Source organism: Ornithorhynchus anatinus, chromosome 3 (assembly GCF_004115215.2).
Source record: "Ornithorhynchus anatinus isolate Pmale09 chromosome 3, mOrnAna1.pri.v4, whole genome shotgun sequence".
In the NCBI taxonomy this organism is placed as follows: Eukaryota; Metazoa; Chordata; class Mammalia; order Monotremata; family Ornithorhynchidae; genus Ornithorhynchus; species Ornithorhynchus anatinus.
In genome coordinates this window covers 117802042-117819006 of record NC_041730.1, presented here as the reverse complement: position 1 = coordinate 117819006, position 16965 = coordinate 117802042, and the positions used below count along the sequence as shown (strand labels likewise).

General features: G+C 43.1%; 1 protein-coding gene and 1 non-coding gene across 2 annotated transcripts in view; one reads left to right on the top strand and one right to left on the bottom strand.

Moving 5' to 3' along the window:
• The window catches only part of LRMDA (leucine rich melanocyte differentiation associated), a 1142364-nt gene that overhangs the window by 985972 nt on the left and 139427 nt on the right, over positions 1-16965 (top strand). The gene's annotated exons all lie outside the window — the stretch shown is intronic.
• TRNAA-CGC lies at positions 8181-8252 on the bottom strand. Its single transcript has one exon. It is a non-coding gene; the product is annotated as a tRNA-Ala (tRNA).

The window sequence follows — 16965 nt, the reverse complement described above, 5'->3', positions numbered from 1 at the left end:
CACACAGGAAGCACTCAGTAAATACAATTGATTGAACGATTGAATGAATGAGGTACTGAGCGCTCACTGTGATCAGGGAATATGTCTACCAACTCTACTGTAGTGTGCACTCCAAAATACTTAATACAGTGCTCTGCAATCAGTTGACTCTCAGTGACTACCACTGAAGATGGAAGGGAGAGTAGCAAACCATTGTCATTACTATGTAAACAATCAAGAACATCACGGGTACAAATCTTGCCGCCCCCTAACAATTGATGTCTGATCAACTCGCTCTCCTAATGGCAGGAATTCTGTGGAAAAGTATCCAAGATTCTCAGCCACTCACATTCATGGATGCAATCTCACTGCTCAGAATGTCATCATCTTTGCACTAAAAGGAACTTTATAAATATATTTTTGTGCTCATGTTCAGAACATATGTATAAGTGTTCACTCAACTGAATACCTTTTTCTTCCAAAGCTTGTGTTTTCAGTATTTGTTCTGGACAGAATTAAGAGATAGTCTTCCAAGAGTGCGCAAACAGGCAATGTCAGAAGGCATGCTTGTGTTGATGCAGGTACAATTATTAGGTAATCGAGAAGCAGCGTGGCTCAGTGGAAAGAGCCTGGGCTTGGGAGTCAGAGGTCATGGGTTCTAATCCCGGCTCCGCCACTTGACAGCTGTGTGACTTTGGGCAAGTCACTTTACTTCTGTGTGCCTCAGTTACCTCATCTGTAAAATGGGGATAAAAACTGTGAGCCCCACGAGGGACAACCTGATCACTTTGTGTCCTCCCAGCGATTAGAACAGTTCTTTGCACATTGTAAGCGCTCAACAAATACCAACATTATTATTTCCCCATCCCTCTTCAAAGCCTTATTGAAGGCACATCTCCTCCAAGAGGCCTTCCCTGACCAAGCTCTCCTTCCCTCTTCTCCCACACCCCTCTTCATTACCCTTACTTGCTCCCTTTATTGGTTCTCCCTCCCAGACCCATAGCACTTTTATACATATATACAATTTATTAATTTAAATTAATACCTGTCTCCACCTATAGACTTTAAGCTCATTGTGAGCAGAAAATATGTCTGTTTATCATTATATTGTATTCCCCAAAGCACTTAGGGCAGTGCTTTGCACACAGTAAGTACTCAATAAATACGATTGACTGACTGACTGACTGATCCAGGTAGCATCGTAAAGTCATGCATAGTATACTGAGAACTTTCCTTCAAGCAGAGTTCATTAAGAAGACAATCCCCACATTGTAGAAGAACTGAGTGTATAGTAATTAATCAGTCATTGATATTTGTTAGTTGCTTGCTGTAGAGCATTCATTCATTCATTCATTCATTCGTATTTATTGAGCACTTTCTATGTGCAGATTACTGTACTAAGCACTTGGAATGTACAATTCGGCAACAGATAGAGACAATCCCTGCCCAACAACGGGGTTCACAGTATACTTGGGAGAGAATAATACAATAGAGTTGACAGATATGATCCCTGCCTTCAAGGAATTTACAATCTACACTGGGATTATCAAGTATTTGATAATTCTCTCCACGCTGATACTTCTCACCACGCTGAGAAGCAGCGTGGCTCGGTGGAAAGAGCACGGGCTTTAGAGTCAGAGGTCATGAGTTCGAATCCCAGCTCTGCCACTTGTCAGCTGTGTGACTGTGGGCAAGTCACTTAACTTCTCTGTGCTTCAGTTAACTTATCTGTAAAATGGAGATTAAGACTGTGAGCCCCACGTGGGACAACCTGATTCCCCTGTGTCTACCCCAGCGCTTTAAGCGCTTAACAAATACCAACATTATTAAGTATTTTCCCTGCTATCTCATCTGACACATCTGGGTTATCTGTTGCATGCTTGTGCCAACTCTATTCCCATTATTAGAAATGGAATTTCTTTAAACTTCCTATCTATTAATCACTGTACACAGCTTTGCGGTAGATATCAGATAATCAGGTGGGGTGCAGTCTCTGACCCACATGGGACTCAAGATCTAAGAATAAAAATGGATTCTAAGACCACTCCATTCCTTTCTCATCTCTTTACCACTTTCCCCGCCTCCACTTCCTCCTGAATTCCTTCCCCATCTGTTGTGTGTCTGTCTGTTTTTGTATATCTGCCTTTATGTGTATGTCTGTTTCTCTCCATGTGCATGTCTTTGCCCATAAATGTGTCCACATCTGCCAGTATCTGTCTGCACATGTATCTGCCAGTATCTGCCAGTATCTGTTTGCCCATCTTATTTGCCCTTCTGTGTCTCCTAACTTGGTGAAAAATCAAGTTCTTTACTAGTTTTTGTGGCCTAGTAGCAGTTTAACTGGGCAAAATTTGAAATGCCTTAATCTGCTTCTTTTCAATGGTATAGTTCTTATAGTCAATCAGATTTTTAAAATTTGTTGAATAACTGGGGAGAATAATTTTTCTCTCCATGATTTGGTAACCCTTTTGTGCTAACTCGGAATTCCCCTACACCCAGCTATCATATGAAATGGGGCGGGGGGCGGCGGGGGCAATGTTGTGCTCTTCAGAACTTTAGTTTGACCATCACTACTCCACATAAGAGAAAACTCACCTGTTAGAGCTAACTCACTATTTGATACCACATGTAAAGTGGACAACCATTTCTACAAACTCCAAGTCCCTCTTGGTCCAGTTCAGATGGTCATTATCAGAAGAACATTCCCCGATTATTCAAAATACCTACTGAAAAGTGCACATTATGTCAGGTCTGAGGTTTGAGGTTGGATATGAAAAGTTAAGTGGCTAGATGACCTGGTCCTGAAGACTGTAGGGAAAAAAATAGTGTATATGTCACATTTTGAAGTAAATACCTTTGGTAATGCAGGATCTGGGCTAAGCACACTTTTCAGGTCACTGAAAATTTTATTTGGGATGTATTCAGGAATTAAGGTATTTTAGGAATGTATTTGTTTAAAGACCAAGGCTATTAAACAGAGTTTGTTTCCTTCGTAGCTTTAAATATGACTGGTGGATAGCCATAGTTCAGTGATGAATGATTGTCAGTGGCATTTTCCTTTTTCCCATTCCTTTTCCAGAGCTTAGTGTTAGTCTTGGTGATTGGTCCCTGTCTCCTTGCAGGCAAAATATTCCCATGGTGATGATAGTTCCTTGAGAATGTAGTGAAAATGAATGTCGAATCTGCTTCTTGATCCATTGTCATCTCCACCAAAATTGTTATAACATCCAATTTGCATTTGCTAGAGAGAGTCAAGTTTCTAGGCTTCCACGATCTAATTGACATGATGGGTTTGCTCTCCAAGGAAGCACTTCGCACACTTGTCATACCCAGGAAGCATATGACCCACTTCCTTTGCAAGTATATTCACTTTCTTTCATTCATTCAATCATTCATTCATTCATTCATTCAGTCAGTCAGTCAGTCAGTCAGTCATATTTATTGAGCACTTACTGTGTGCAGAACACTGTAATAAGCACTCAGGAGAGTATGATACAACAATAAACAGACACATTCCCTGCTCACAATGAGCTCAGTGACAAAGAGAGTTATGAAGGACTGTCAAAAACTATTGAAGATGCCGGGGCTGTGGTTGAACATCTGATAAAGTTGAACCTTTCTCAGGATGCAAGGGAGCAAGGAAAGTCCCTGGAAAGAGTAGATTTTTCTTTTCTGGGTGGTTTGTCACCAACTCCTATTGATCAGAGTCTGTGTCAGCACTCCTGGGTGTAGTTAGATGCACAAAAAGAAAACTGTTGCCAGTGGACAATTTGGCCTCTCTGCCTTGTGAAAAGCTACAGTGTTATTTGAAGCCAATGAAAGTCTCTCCAAAACAGCGGAAGGGGTGTCAACCCAGTTACCCACAAGATAAGTAAGGATATCCTACTCTGTATTTTATTGGCAACCCTGATAGTTTTTTCTTCATTGGTGGTTTATGTGTAATAGAGACCAAACTGCAATTTTCTGAACTGCCAAGATCCATTACGTCTGGTAAATATAGTTTATGCTTGACAGACTCCACACTGAGGGTGGAAAACCATGCAAATTAAACTAAGGTTTAGGTTAATTTTTGGTACTGAAAATTATTCTCCCTTGGTGACCTTATTCAGCGTGAAATAAGACAACCAGAAAGCTATGTGTTCAGACCACTCCACTCTTCTTTCCTTTAATCAAAATAATAGAAGGTGTGGAGAAGCTGGGATACTGATTCACATAGCTCATGCCTTCCGCAGAACCTAATCTTTTCTGGTCACAGGAAGCTTATCAAGTTAATAGATTTCAGAGTAGACAGTGAAATCCTTTTTCAAGATAACTGTTCTGCATCCATTTTGAGATCTATGCAAATCCTATCTTTCTACAGATTTATATAGCACCTACCTCTCTAGTGTCTTGGCGCTTTAGCCCAAATGATGTTTTAGCATCAAACACTGCCCAGTGTCAGGGGTATTAAAGATTTTTCTGCTCTGTAAATAGTATTTCATCTTGATTGGTGTAGAAAAGGAAGTTATTACTCAAGTCAGAGAGAAAGTTCAGTCCCGTACTTTACCTGATATTGATGGTGATGGTGGCTATCCCATAATGATCAGGGCAGTGATGTTGGAAATCTGTGTCACTGGCAGCCATGTTTATTCAGGTAGTCTCAGAAAAGGTCTATTCTATGACTGTCTTCACTGCTCCCTTTTAGTCTCCAGAACTCCATTCAACTAATGACCTGGCTCTGCCTACTAAGGATGTCAGAGTTTCTGAAATGGTTGAAGTACGATTTAATGAGTTTTTCCCTCATCAATACACCTGAGGCTAAGTGAAGAATGGATTTGACTTGTAGCCCCAGTAGATGAACTGAGGGAAAAGACCTGTAAATATCGGAAATTTAATTTGATACGAAGATAATATGGTAACCTGCGTCTCAAACAGATGTTTTAAGGGAATTACTTTTAGTATTTCATTGATTTACTAGTCTAAAGGGCCCTTCTTAATAGAAAGAGAGAATTGCATGATAAAGGTAGTGTTAGGAGCCAGAAGGGGAGAGGCTTTTGGTGAGAACCAACTCAGTGGAGGTGGGGAATGAAGTGGCAGGGGTCAAGAAGGGAGACTTAGTGGTAACAGAAGACCTCTGCCTGTCTCTCTCCTCCAAATGCAAGGGTCTTTGCTGCAGTCCCTCTGTCCCCCAGGGATTCATTTGAGCAGGTTTCACCCCTGGTTCTTCTGGAATTCTTTCAGGGAGAGGCAGAATGGATGTTGACGGATCCGGAACTTTTAATCCAGAAATTTTTGATGGCTGACCAACATCCTTGCTATTAAAGTTGAGTTCTATTTTTCCAAAAAGGTGGTATGGTTCCATCTGAATTATTAGTAATTTCAGATGGTCCTTTTGACTGATTTTTGCACAGCTCCTTGAGGGAGAGAATGTATTACTTGCTTGTTTAGTACTTCCCGAGCAGAGAGTACAATGCATTATGCCTGGTGGCCACTGGAAAAACACTGTTACTACGATATCTGCTTTTTGGGTTATTGGTTTATCATATTAAGATCACCAATTTAGCAAACCATGGTCGTTCTCCACACATGGATCACTGGTTGAAAATGTCTACGGTACTTGCCTTGGTCACAACACCATTCACTTGAAACAGGATCGACTCAGTGACCAAAACAGTGATGTGAAAACATGGATTGAGCTTGTTTATGTACACATAAAAGTGAAAATGTAGTTGTCTTGGAAAGGAGGGCATCAGCATAACATCCATCTTCCATCCCTTTGTGTTTCAATAATTGCTGGGTTGGGCAGGGGAAGCTTTTTGCCATTTGGGTTACAGTGTGCATAGGCATGCTGAATTCACTGGAACAGCATAATGACTTAATCTCTCCAAGGAGTTCCCCATTGTAGTTTCCTGAGAGATGGGAGGCATTTACCCACATGGCACACACCATGAAATTCAAGTCAAACAGTGAAAGAGATGTGATTCATTTCTTTTATGCCTTCTTCTGGGCTTAATTCCCAGAACTATAGCAAATTTTAAAAGAAAAGTGGGTTGATATCACAGGATTCGGCCACACTCGTTCAACATTGTCTGCTCAAGCAAAATGGCATCTTGACCCCTACTTGACTTTGAAACAAGAGGAAAAACAATTGAGGCAAATAAATCTCATGGAAGAATAACAAAAGCAAGCAGAAATAACATAGTAAGGTAAGAAAATGCAAGGAAAATGAGGGAAAAATTGTGTCCAATGAATGATCAAGTCCAAACTCTCCGTGGCTTCTTCCCATAATTACTTCATTATTGTTATTTCTTACACAACACCCATCTTCCCTTACACAGCCACAATCTTTCTTCCTGCATTGCTTCTGAAGTCTGTTTTTCATACAGACTCAGTTCCAGCTACCTCTGTCCGTCTAGTGTCTAATATCATCAATACAAGGCATATGTCCAGCTCAACATAATGGCCATTTATTTTTATTTTAGTGCAAAAAACCTTGCCATCCATTACCTTTGCATCAGTGTTTGACCGTGATTTATTCTTGTCCTAGATTATATTGCTCACAAAGTAGATGAATTCAGGAATTTTTCATTTTGTGCTATTTTGTGTATTGACTTTTTAAGTTGAGTCCCGTAGCATTAAATATTCTTGCTTTACCTAAATCATATTTTATAACTCATATAAATTAACTTAGGATAGTAGCACTGTAGTTTGGTCTTGGAGAAAGTCTTTTGTCCACTTCTGTACTCTGTCCACGAAAATAAAGAAGTGTATCTTTTCTGTCTTCTTGCAAGTTGGTTAAGCATCTCTTTGACCCCAGTTATTATTGCCAGCAAGATATGTGCTTAAATTGTTTTTCCATTAGTGTGGCCTAGTGGAAAGTGAACAAGCCTGGGAGTCAGAGGACCTGGGTTTAAATCCCAGCTCTGCCATGTGTATACTGTTTGTCTTCGGACAAGTCACTTAACTTCTCTGTACATCAGTTCCCTCATCTGCAAAATGGAGATTCAGTGTCTGTTCTCCCTCCTATTTAAGAAGCTTGCTGTAGTGTGAAGCAGCATGGTGGAGTGGATAGAGCACGGGCCTGGAAATAAGAAAGCCATGGGTTCTAATCTTGACTCCACCATTTGTGTCCACCACTTGGGCAAGTCACTTCACTTCTCTGTGCCTCAGTTACCTCATATATAAAATGGGGATTGAGACTAGGAGCCCTGCGTGAGACAGGGACCCAATTTTCTTGTATCCACCCCAACGCTTAGTACAGTGCCTGACTCATAGTAAGCACTTAACAAAGACCACAATTCTTATTTAGGCTATGAACCCCAGATGAGACCTGATTACCTTGTATCTACCCATTCATTCATTCATTCAATAGTATTTATTGAGCGCTTACTATGTGCAGAGCACTGTACTAAGCGCTTGGGATGAACAAGTCGGCAACAGATAGAGACAGTCCCTGCCGTTTGATGGGCTTACAGTCTAATCGGGGGAAATGGACAGACAAGAACAATGGCAATAAATAGAGTCAAGGGGAAGAACATCTCGTAAAAACAATGGCAACTAAATAGAATCAAGGCGATGTACAATTCATTAACAAAATAAATAGGGTAATGGAAATATATACAGTTGAGCGGATGAGTACAGTGCTGTGGGGATGGGAAGGGAGAGGTGGAGGAGCAGAGGGAAAAGGGGAAAATGAGGGTTTAGCTGCGGAGAGGTGAAGGGGGGGTGGCAGAGGGAGTAGAGGGAGAAGAGGAGCTCAGTCTGGGAAGGCCTCTTGGAAGAGGTGAGTTTTAAGTAGGGTTTTGAAGAGGGAAAGAGAATCAGTTTGGCGGAGGTGAGGAGGGAGGGCGTTCCAGGACCGCGGGAGGACGTGGCCCAGGGGTCGACGGCGGGATAGGCAAGACCGAGGGACGGTGAGGAGGTGGGCGGCGGAGGAGCGGAGCGTGCGGGGTGGGCGGTAGAAAGAGAGAAGGGAGGAGAGGTGGGAAGGGGCAAGGTGATGTAGAGCCTCGAAGCCTAGAGTGAGGAGCTTTTGTTTGGAGCGGAGGTTGACGGCAACCACTGGAGTTGTTTAATTCATTCATTCATTCATTCAATAGTATTTATTGAGCGCTTACTATGTGCAGAGCACTGTACTAAGCGCTTGGGATGAACAAGTCGGCAACAGATAGAGACAGTCCCTGCCGTTTGACGGGCTTACAGTCTAATTGGGGGAGAAATTGTGGAGATGCCGGGGATCGAACCCGGGGCCTCATACATGCGAAGCATGCGCTCTACCACTGAGCTACATCCCCTCCTCCCTGCACTTTCTCTGTCCTCCCTTTAAGTGACACGCCCAGATCGTTTCTGCAGGAAGATGAGCTGGGCAGCGGTGTGAAGATCAGACTGGAGCAGGGTGAGAGAGGAGGAAGGGAGGTCAGAGAGAAGGCTGACACAGTAGTCTAGCCCGGATATAACGAGAGCCTGTAGCAGTAAGGTAGCCGTTTGGGTGGAGAGGAAAGGGCGGATCTTGGTGATATTGGTGATATTGTAGAGGTGAAACCGGCAGGTCTTGGTAACGGATAGGATGTGTGGGGTGAACGAGAGAGACGAGTCAAGGATGACACCGAGATTGCGGGCCTGAGAGACGGGAAGGATGGTTGTGCCAGCCACGGTGATAGAGAAGTCTGGGAGAGGACCGGGTTCGGGAGGGAAGATGAGGAGCTCAGTCTTGCTCATGTTGAGTTTTAGGTGGCGGGCCGACATCCAGGTGGAGACGTCTTGGAGGCAGGAGGAGATGCGAGCCTGAAGGGAGGGGGAGAGGACAGGGGCGGAGATGTAGATCTGCGTGTCATCTGCGTAGAGATGGTAGTCAAAGCAGTGAGAACGAATGAGTTCACCGAGGGAGTGAGTGTAAATGGAGAACAGAAGAGGGCCAAGAACTGACCCTTGAGGAACTCCAACAGTTAAAGGATGGGAGGGGGAGGAGGCGCCAGCGAAGGAGACCGAGAATGACCGGCTAGAGCGGTAAGAGGAGAACCGGGAGAGGACGGAGTCCGTGAAGCCAAGGTGAGATAAGGTATGGAGGAGAAGGGGATGGTCGACAGTGTCAAAGGCAGCAGAGAGGTCAAGGAGGATTAGAATGGAGTAGGAGCCATTGGATTTGGCAAGAAGGAGGTCACGGGTGACCTTAGAGAGAGCAGTCTCGGTAGAGTGGAGGGGACGGAAGCCAGATTGGAGGGGGTCTAGGAGAGAATGGGAGTTCTAAGCATCGATTGTAGACGACTCGTTCTAGGATTTTGGAAAGGAAGGGTAGTAGGGAGATAGGGCGATAACTGGAGGGGGAAGTGGGGTCAAGAGCGGGTTTTTTTAGGATGGGGGAGACGTGGACATGTTTGAAGGCAGCGGGGAACGAGCCCTTGGAGATTGAGTGGTTAAAAATAGAAGTTAAGGAAGGGAGGAGGGCAGGGGCGATGGTTTTAATAAGGTGAGAGGGAATGGGGTCCGAGGCGCAGGTGGAGGGGGTGGCACTTGCGAGGAGGGAGGAGATCTCCTCTGAGGATACTGCAGGGAAGGATGGGAAAGTAGGGGAGAGGGTTTGTGGGGGGGAGGGGAGAGGCGGAGGGCTGACTTTGAGGAGCTCAGACCTGATTGTGTTGATAAACCTGATTGTGTTGATAGACCTGATTGTGTTGATAGACCTGATTGTGTTGTACCAGCACTTAATAAAATGCTTGGTACATAGTAAGAGACTAACAAATTCCACTATTATTATTATTATTATTACAAGTAGCAGCGATGGTTTGTACTGAGCATTATCTCATTTGGTGCTCTTGTATCCAGTGCACTGAGAGATAGCTGGTGTCTTGTTCCCTGAACAAAATTCCTCTAATATCTCAAAAGCAGCAAGCAACCTCTGTGTCCTCCCTTACCTAGAATTCACTCATTCATTCATTCAATCCTATTTATTGAGCACTTACTGTGTGCAGAGCACTGTACTAAGTGCTTGGGAAAGTAGAATACAATAAACAGTGACATTCTCTGCCCACAATGGGGCTAGAACAGTAGCATAAGCATGTCATTCACCGTGGCTTAGTGGCAATAGCGAGGGTTTGGGAGCCAGATATCGTGGGTTCTAATCCCACCTCCACCACTTGACAGCTGTGTGACTTTGGGCAAGTCACTTAACTTCTCTGGGCCTCAGTTACCTCATCTGTTAAATGGAGATTAAGACTGTGAGCCTCACGTGGGACAACCTGATTACCCTGTACCTACCCCAGTGCTTAGAAGAGTGCTTGGCACATAGTAAGCACTTAACAAATACCACAATTGTTATTATTATTATTAATGAATGTTTGAGTTGACCAAGGAATTAACGTCACCTGCACTGAGTTTTTACTAGTTCTATCAGTGGAGGCTGGACTAGCAATAAGTGAATGAATCAATCAATAAATTGTATATATAGTTGATTATGTGCAGAACACTATACTAAATGCTTGGGAGAGTACAATATAAAAGAGTAGGTAGACATGTTCCCTGTCTACAAGGAACTTACAGTCTAGAGGGGTAAACCGCCATGAAAATAAATTATGGATATGTACATCAGTGCTATGTCTCTGAGGGTGAGGTGAATAGATGGTACAAATAAAAGTGCAAGGATGCTGCAGATGGGCGAGAGGGCAGGGGGAATGAGGAGGTCAGGTGACATTTTGGATAGAATGCCACCCTACCCTTTGTCCAAATTTCAAAAGTTACTTGGATTCAACAAAGAACAATTCATATTTCTAGAAGAAAGGGAAATAAAAAGCATGTTAACTGTAAACTCTTTATGGGCAGGGAACACATCTTCTAATTCTGTTGTATTATACTCTCCCAAGTGCTTAGTACAGTGTTCTGCAAGGAGTAAGAGTTCAATTAGAGTGATTGATTGATTATATAGATTTCAAGGAAATGCCTTAGGACTCAGTGTGGTAGAATTGAAACAATCTAAAGCACAACACGATTTGGACTTTCTTGAACCAACTCCATAGACAATAAGCTATCAGAGATGGCTAGCATTTACTGATTGCCCAACACCATATGAAAAACATGGTATACAGAAAAGACTGCATTTTTCTGGAGAAGTAATATTTGATTTAGCTTAATAAGAACACCTTACAGTAATAATAATTATTATTATTATGGTATCTGTGAAATGCTATGTGCCAAGCATTGTTCTAAGCACTGGGGTCGATGCAAGGTAATCAGGTGGTCCCATGTGGGGCTCACAGTCTTAATCCCCATTTTACAGATGAGGTAACTGAGGCACAGAGAAATGAAATGGCTTGCCCAAGGTCACGCAGCAGATAAGTGGCAGAGCAGGGATTAGAACCCATATCCTCTGAGTCCCAAGCCCATGCTCTTTTCAAAAAGCCAAGCTGCTGCTCTAGGGGAGTAAAAAGGTTGTATATTTAAATAATAATAATATAATAATGTTGGTATTTGTTAAGCACTTACTATGTACCAAGGACTGTTCTAAGAGCTGGGGTAGATAAAGGTAATCAGGTTGTCCCATGTAGGGTTCACAGTCTTCTTCCCCATTTTACAGATGAGGTAACTGAGGCACAGAGAAGTTAAGTGACTTGCCCAAGGTCACACAGCTGAAAAGCAGTAGAATGGGGATTAATTAATGTTGATATTTGTTAAGCGCTTACTATGTGCAGAGCACTGTTCTAGAACTCATGACCACTGACTCCCAAGGCCGTGCTCTTCCACTAAGCCACTCTGCTCTCTAAAAGAAAGAAAAGGAAACCCATGCAAAAAAAAGAGTTATTCTCTTCACAATCGTCATTTCTCCTGGAGGAAATATTGGCACCCAAGTCATCAGCAGTAGGGAGATATTTGGCAAGCAACAAGAAGGTCGGGGCCAATCATGAACCATAAATTAGGTATGAGTGTACTGTGCCATTTGGTAGGGGAAGAAAGGAATGATGAGATTCTTTTATCTGAAGATGTTGAAGTCTGTTAGCCCATCCGGACGAGAGTCCCCCTCCAGAGAATACTGAGGGGACAACCACAATACCTTGTTCCTCTCTGGACCCTTCTCAGGGAAGAGGATGTCATCAACCTAGAGAGCATTTATCCACAAGAACAGAGATGATGAAAGGGCAGGAGAGATTGATGGTCTAATGGGTGTTTTCCATCTCTTAACTACTCTGAGGATGCCTTGGGAGGAAATAATAAAAGAAGTCCATGTGTGTAGCTTGGCCAAATGCAGATAAAGGAGGGATGTGATAACCATCTACTACTGAATTGCCAACAGGCAGTAAATTAGCTTCTGAGAATGCCCTCTCAGTATTTTAGTTTTTAAGTCCAACTGAAAAATAATTCCTTCTAATGTATTTGTGAAACTTTCCCAACAGCCTAAGTAATTCCAGGCCCCTATGTTAGTTAGAGAAGCAGTGTTGCCTGTTGGATAGAGGATGGGTCTGGGAGTCAGAAGAGTAATAATAATACTAATAATAACAATAGCATTTGCTAAACGCTAAGTGCCAAGCACTATTCTAAGCACTGGTGTAGATACAAGGTTATCAGTTTGGACACCGTCCCTGTCCCGCATGGGGCTCAAAGTTTAGGTAGCAGGGAGAGGGATTTACTCCTAATTTTACAGGTGAGAAAACTGAGGCACAGAGAAGTGAAGTGACTTGCCCAAAGTCACAGGCAGAGATGTGACAGAGCTGGGATTAGAACCCAGGTCTTCTGACTCCCAGGCCCATGCACTTTCCACTAGGCAACAGTGCTTATCTGGACCTGCTAATCGGTTCTAATCCTGGCTCCACCCCTTGTCTTCTGTGTATCCTCTTTTCCTTGCCTTAGCCGTTACCTTGGGCAAATCATTTCTCTGTGCCTCAGTTATCTCATTTGTAAAATGGGGATTAAAACCGTGAACCCTATATCTGACATGGACTGTGTCCAGCCTGATTACCTTGTATCTAACACAACGTTTAAGCACAGTGCCTGGTACATAGGTAAGTGCTAAAGAAATGCCATGAAAAATAATCCACAAGTTCTTCAAAGAATCAATTGCCCTCATTCAAACCCTGACACTGAGGTAGATTGTCGTTAGAATGAAAAAACAACAACCAGCCTTTTTAAATTTTAAAGCCAAACAGGAGTAAATTCACTGTTGTATTTGCTGAATTTCACTACGTAAATTCCATACTTCTTTCTTAATTAGTGGCTTAGTTCTTGAGGGTCTTGGGACAACTGGTATTATTAAGCCATTTATGGCCTAATGAGGACTCCGTGTTCCCCATTAGCAATCAGAGAAAGAGACACAGTGGCAGTCTCTCCGAATTGGATTGGCTAGGATTTTGCCCTCTGACTTAAGTAGAGAAGGAGGCCGCACACGTATTTGAGCTTTCACTTGGTCTCGGGAGATCTTGAGAGGGTAAACTGTTTTCATTGGCCACACTCACTGTAGCTGGGAGTCTTGCGTGACTAGTCACATGGCTGGAGAACAGCATGGTATCACATTTCACCAGGGGAGAGGAAAAGGGAGTTTGGAAGTTTTCTTAATGTCTTGCTCCTGGCACTGCTTCTCTGCCTTTAATTTCCTAACTATATATAAAAAAAGATACAAAATCAAGAAGGCAAACAGTTCCATAATTTGTTTCTGAAGTTGACTGGACATGAAAGTTTACCTTTCCAGCAATTCATTGCAGAATTTATTTTATGATTTCCTCCTGGCATCAATTCTGTGCTAACCTTGAGTTCAGTGGCTTTGCCTGAGCTCCTTGGTGCTGGTGGTTACAGTGCATCCATTCTTGGCAATAGAAGCCGCCCCAGAAAAATATGACTCTCACGGCAAACATATTAATCATTCTGAATGCATGTTTGCCTCAACCTTTCCGCTTTGGTATGCCCGTGAACCAAACATTAAAACACCATAGGATCATCGGGACACTAAGGCAGCTGACTGAAGGCTCAGAGCTGTGACGAGGGTAAAATATTTTAAAATCGTACATATCTGGAATGATGGAGCAAGGAAAAACATTGTTTTTCAAGTTGACTCTGCTGAAGACAGAAATGACTATTAGTCTCATCGTTTTTTATTACAATCAGGTTCCCTCTAAGTATATTGTGCCCTTCAGGTCAGAATGATTTACTTCTCTATTTTTGGACATCTGAGTTCTATTCTACTGTTGCCAGAGTGTGTTTTCAGCTGTGCCAGAACTGAGCAGGTCTGTGGTTCCTTTGTAACATCAAAACGGAGACATTTATCATGGAGATTTATCATGGGACAGCCTGCCAGATGGTTTGGGTATTTTAAAGGTGAACTGTTTGGGTCTTGATTAGCTCATGTGGTCTTCCCTGCTAAAGACAACTCTATCAGCTGCTTGGTAGAAAGGTTTCATGTTTTTTTTTTTCTCGAGTAAAGTAGAAAATATTAATGTAATGACAGATGTGGCAGAAATTGTCATTTCAGAAAGAAAACCAAGCCATAACCAATTCCACTGATTGCATTCTAATTATAATGTAACCTCCTGTTGCTTTGCATAGAGGCAGTATTCATTTCAACACTCCTCTGTAAAACTTTCAGAGTAAACGACCCTCAAAGGGGCAATTGTAGGATTCAAGCTTGGAATGTTTTGCTCATACCAAAGACTTTCATTCTGCCAAGGCTGTGCTGATTGGGCTAGAAAGAATGCATTTGATTATATAGACTAAACTTATTGGGAACAGAGCCTACACACTTTGAAATGCTTTTCATTGAAATTGCATTCAGACTTGAACTCAGCATTGATTATGATATAGATTGGCAACAGTAATATACTGTGCTGGCATGTGGAGGCTTGAGCTTTTTGGGGCTGGAAGTTTTTCTTTGGGCTTCTCAAGAACACTTCTGTTGGGAAGTCAGACTGGGGTACCCAAGCTAGGAGACTTCTTCAGGACGTTTCATTGTTTTCTTCTTTCATCCAGATTGACTTCCTTGAGGTCATTTTTGTTCCTAGAAATCTGGGGGACTTTGTGCTATCAATAAGGACAGAAGAGAATTAGCCTGAAGGCTCTGATTAGATAAGAAAGCCTACATAATAAACATCGCAATATTGCTACCAAAACAGCAGGGTAGGAACTGCTTCACCACACTGTCTGGTGCTAGGCTTTTGTCTGGGATTGCACCCCACGGAGGGGAAGAGGGCCTAATCCCAAAATGCTTGGACAGGACTGAGGAAAGCAACAGCACAAGTGTTGTATTTGTTACCCTTTACTCCTACTCAGCACCTCTCAGGGTCACAACCAAAGAGTTTCCAGTACTCTTCCAGTGTCGGCTACCGGAGGAAGAGTCTAGCAGAAGCATACCCATATCATTCCTAGCTTGGGTAGTGGCTAGAGAGTGGAAGACAATCTGCTACAAGGCAAAACTCACCCATGTTGGGCAGCAGAGGCATGGGAGAGAGTCGAGAGCTGAGACTCGAGTTTACTGACAGGAAGGAGGCAGTGATAAACCACTTCTAGATTTTTACCAAGAAAACTCTATGAGTACACTACCAGAACGAATTCAGATGACGAGCAGAGCGTTCTGAGATAGATGTGTCCGTGGTGTCGCTATAGGTCGGAAACGACTCGACGGGTTAAGACAAGACAGATCCTACTCAGGCTACCTAAGGGTGCATACCAGCAATAACCCAGTCATGATTGTTTTTCACCCTTCTATACACACACAATTATTTTCTCTGCCTCTCTCACCCTTAAATTGGGGTCACCAGCATCCATGGACCACCCCCCTCCCCCCCCATCCCCAGTTCCTTTCTTCATCTCCATCATTGTGGTTTTGTTAAGTGCTCACTATGTACTAAGTATTGGGGTGGATACATAATCCCCTAGATACCCTGACCCAATTTGCTGCTCCCCCCCACTCAACCCACTGTGTCTGGTGCTGTACAATTCACACAGACCAGGAAAGCAAATGGAAACTTTGCTTCTTCTTCTGGATTTCTGCCCAGGTTTGGCCTCTGACCATCTTTGCCTAGTTGAAACTCCACTTTTCTTATTTCCCTATTGATTGTTTCTCCAAATGCTATCTATAGCTCCAGGACATCCCTTCCATTCCAACTATCTTTGGTTGTTCTTCTACTCATTGGTTCACTGAATCGTCTCTGCAGCAATTAGACTGTTCTCCAAAGCAACATGGCATAGTGGGGAGAGCGAGGACCTGGGCTCTAATTCCAGTTCTGTCAATTGCCTTAGCCAAGTCACGACTTCTCTGGGCCTCGGTTTCCTCAACTGTGTCTAACCTAATTAATTTGTACTTACCCCAGCACTTAGAAGAGTGTTTGACACATAGTCAACACTTAACAAATACCATAATAAAAGCACTAAGGACTGAGTGGTGAATATGGAGCAGACCTCGCTGCAGTCCAGCACGGTGTAATGAATAGAGCACAAGCCTGGGAGTCAGAAGGTCAAGGATTCTAATCCCGGCTTTGCCACTTGTGTTCCATGTGATCTTGGGTAAGTCATTTTAAACAAAACAAACAAACACAAATCATCAAACAAAAACTCTTCACTATTGACTTCAAAGCTCTCCATCACCTTACCCCTTCTTACCACACCTCCCTTATTTCCTTCTACATCCCTGCCTGCACACTCCACTCCTCTGGTGCTAACTTTCTAATCGTGCCTCGATATTGCCTCTTCCACCGTTGACCCCTGGCCTATGAGGACCTTTGGCCTGGAATGACCTCCCTCCTCAAATCCTCCAAACGACTCCAAACACTTCCCTTCTTCAAAGCCCTAATGAAGGCTCACGTCCTCTAAGAAGCCTTCCCAGACTAAACCCCCCTTTTTCTCAGCTTCCTCTCTCTTCCATGTCACCTCGATTCACTCCTTTTGCTCTACCTCCACCTCCCCTCCCCACAGAACCTATGTGTATATGTATATATCTATAATTCTATTTATTTATATTGATGCCTGTTTACTTGTTTTGATGTCTGTCTCCCCCCTTCTAGACGGTAAGTCCGGTGTGGGTAAGGTTGTCTCTCTTTA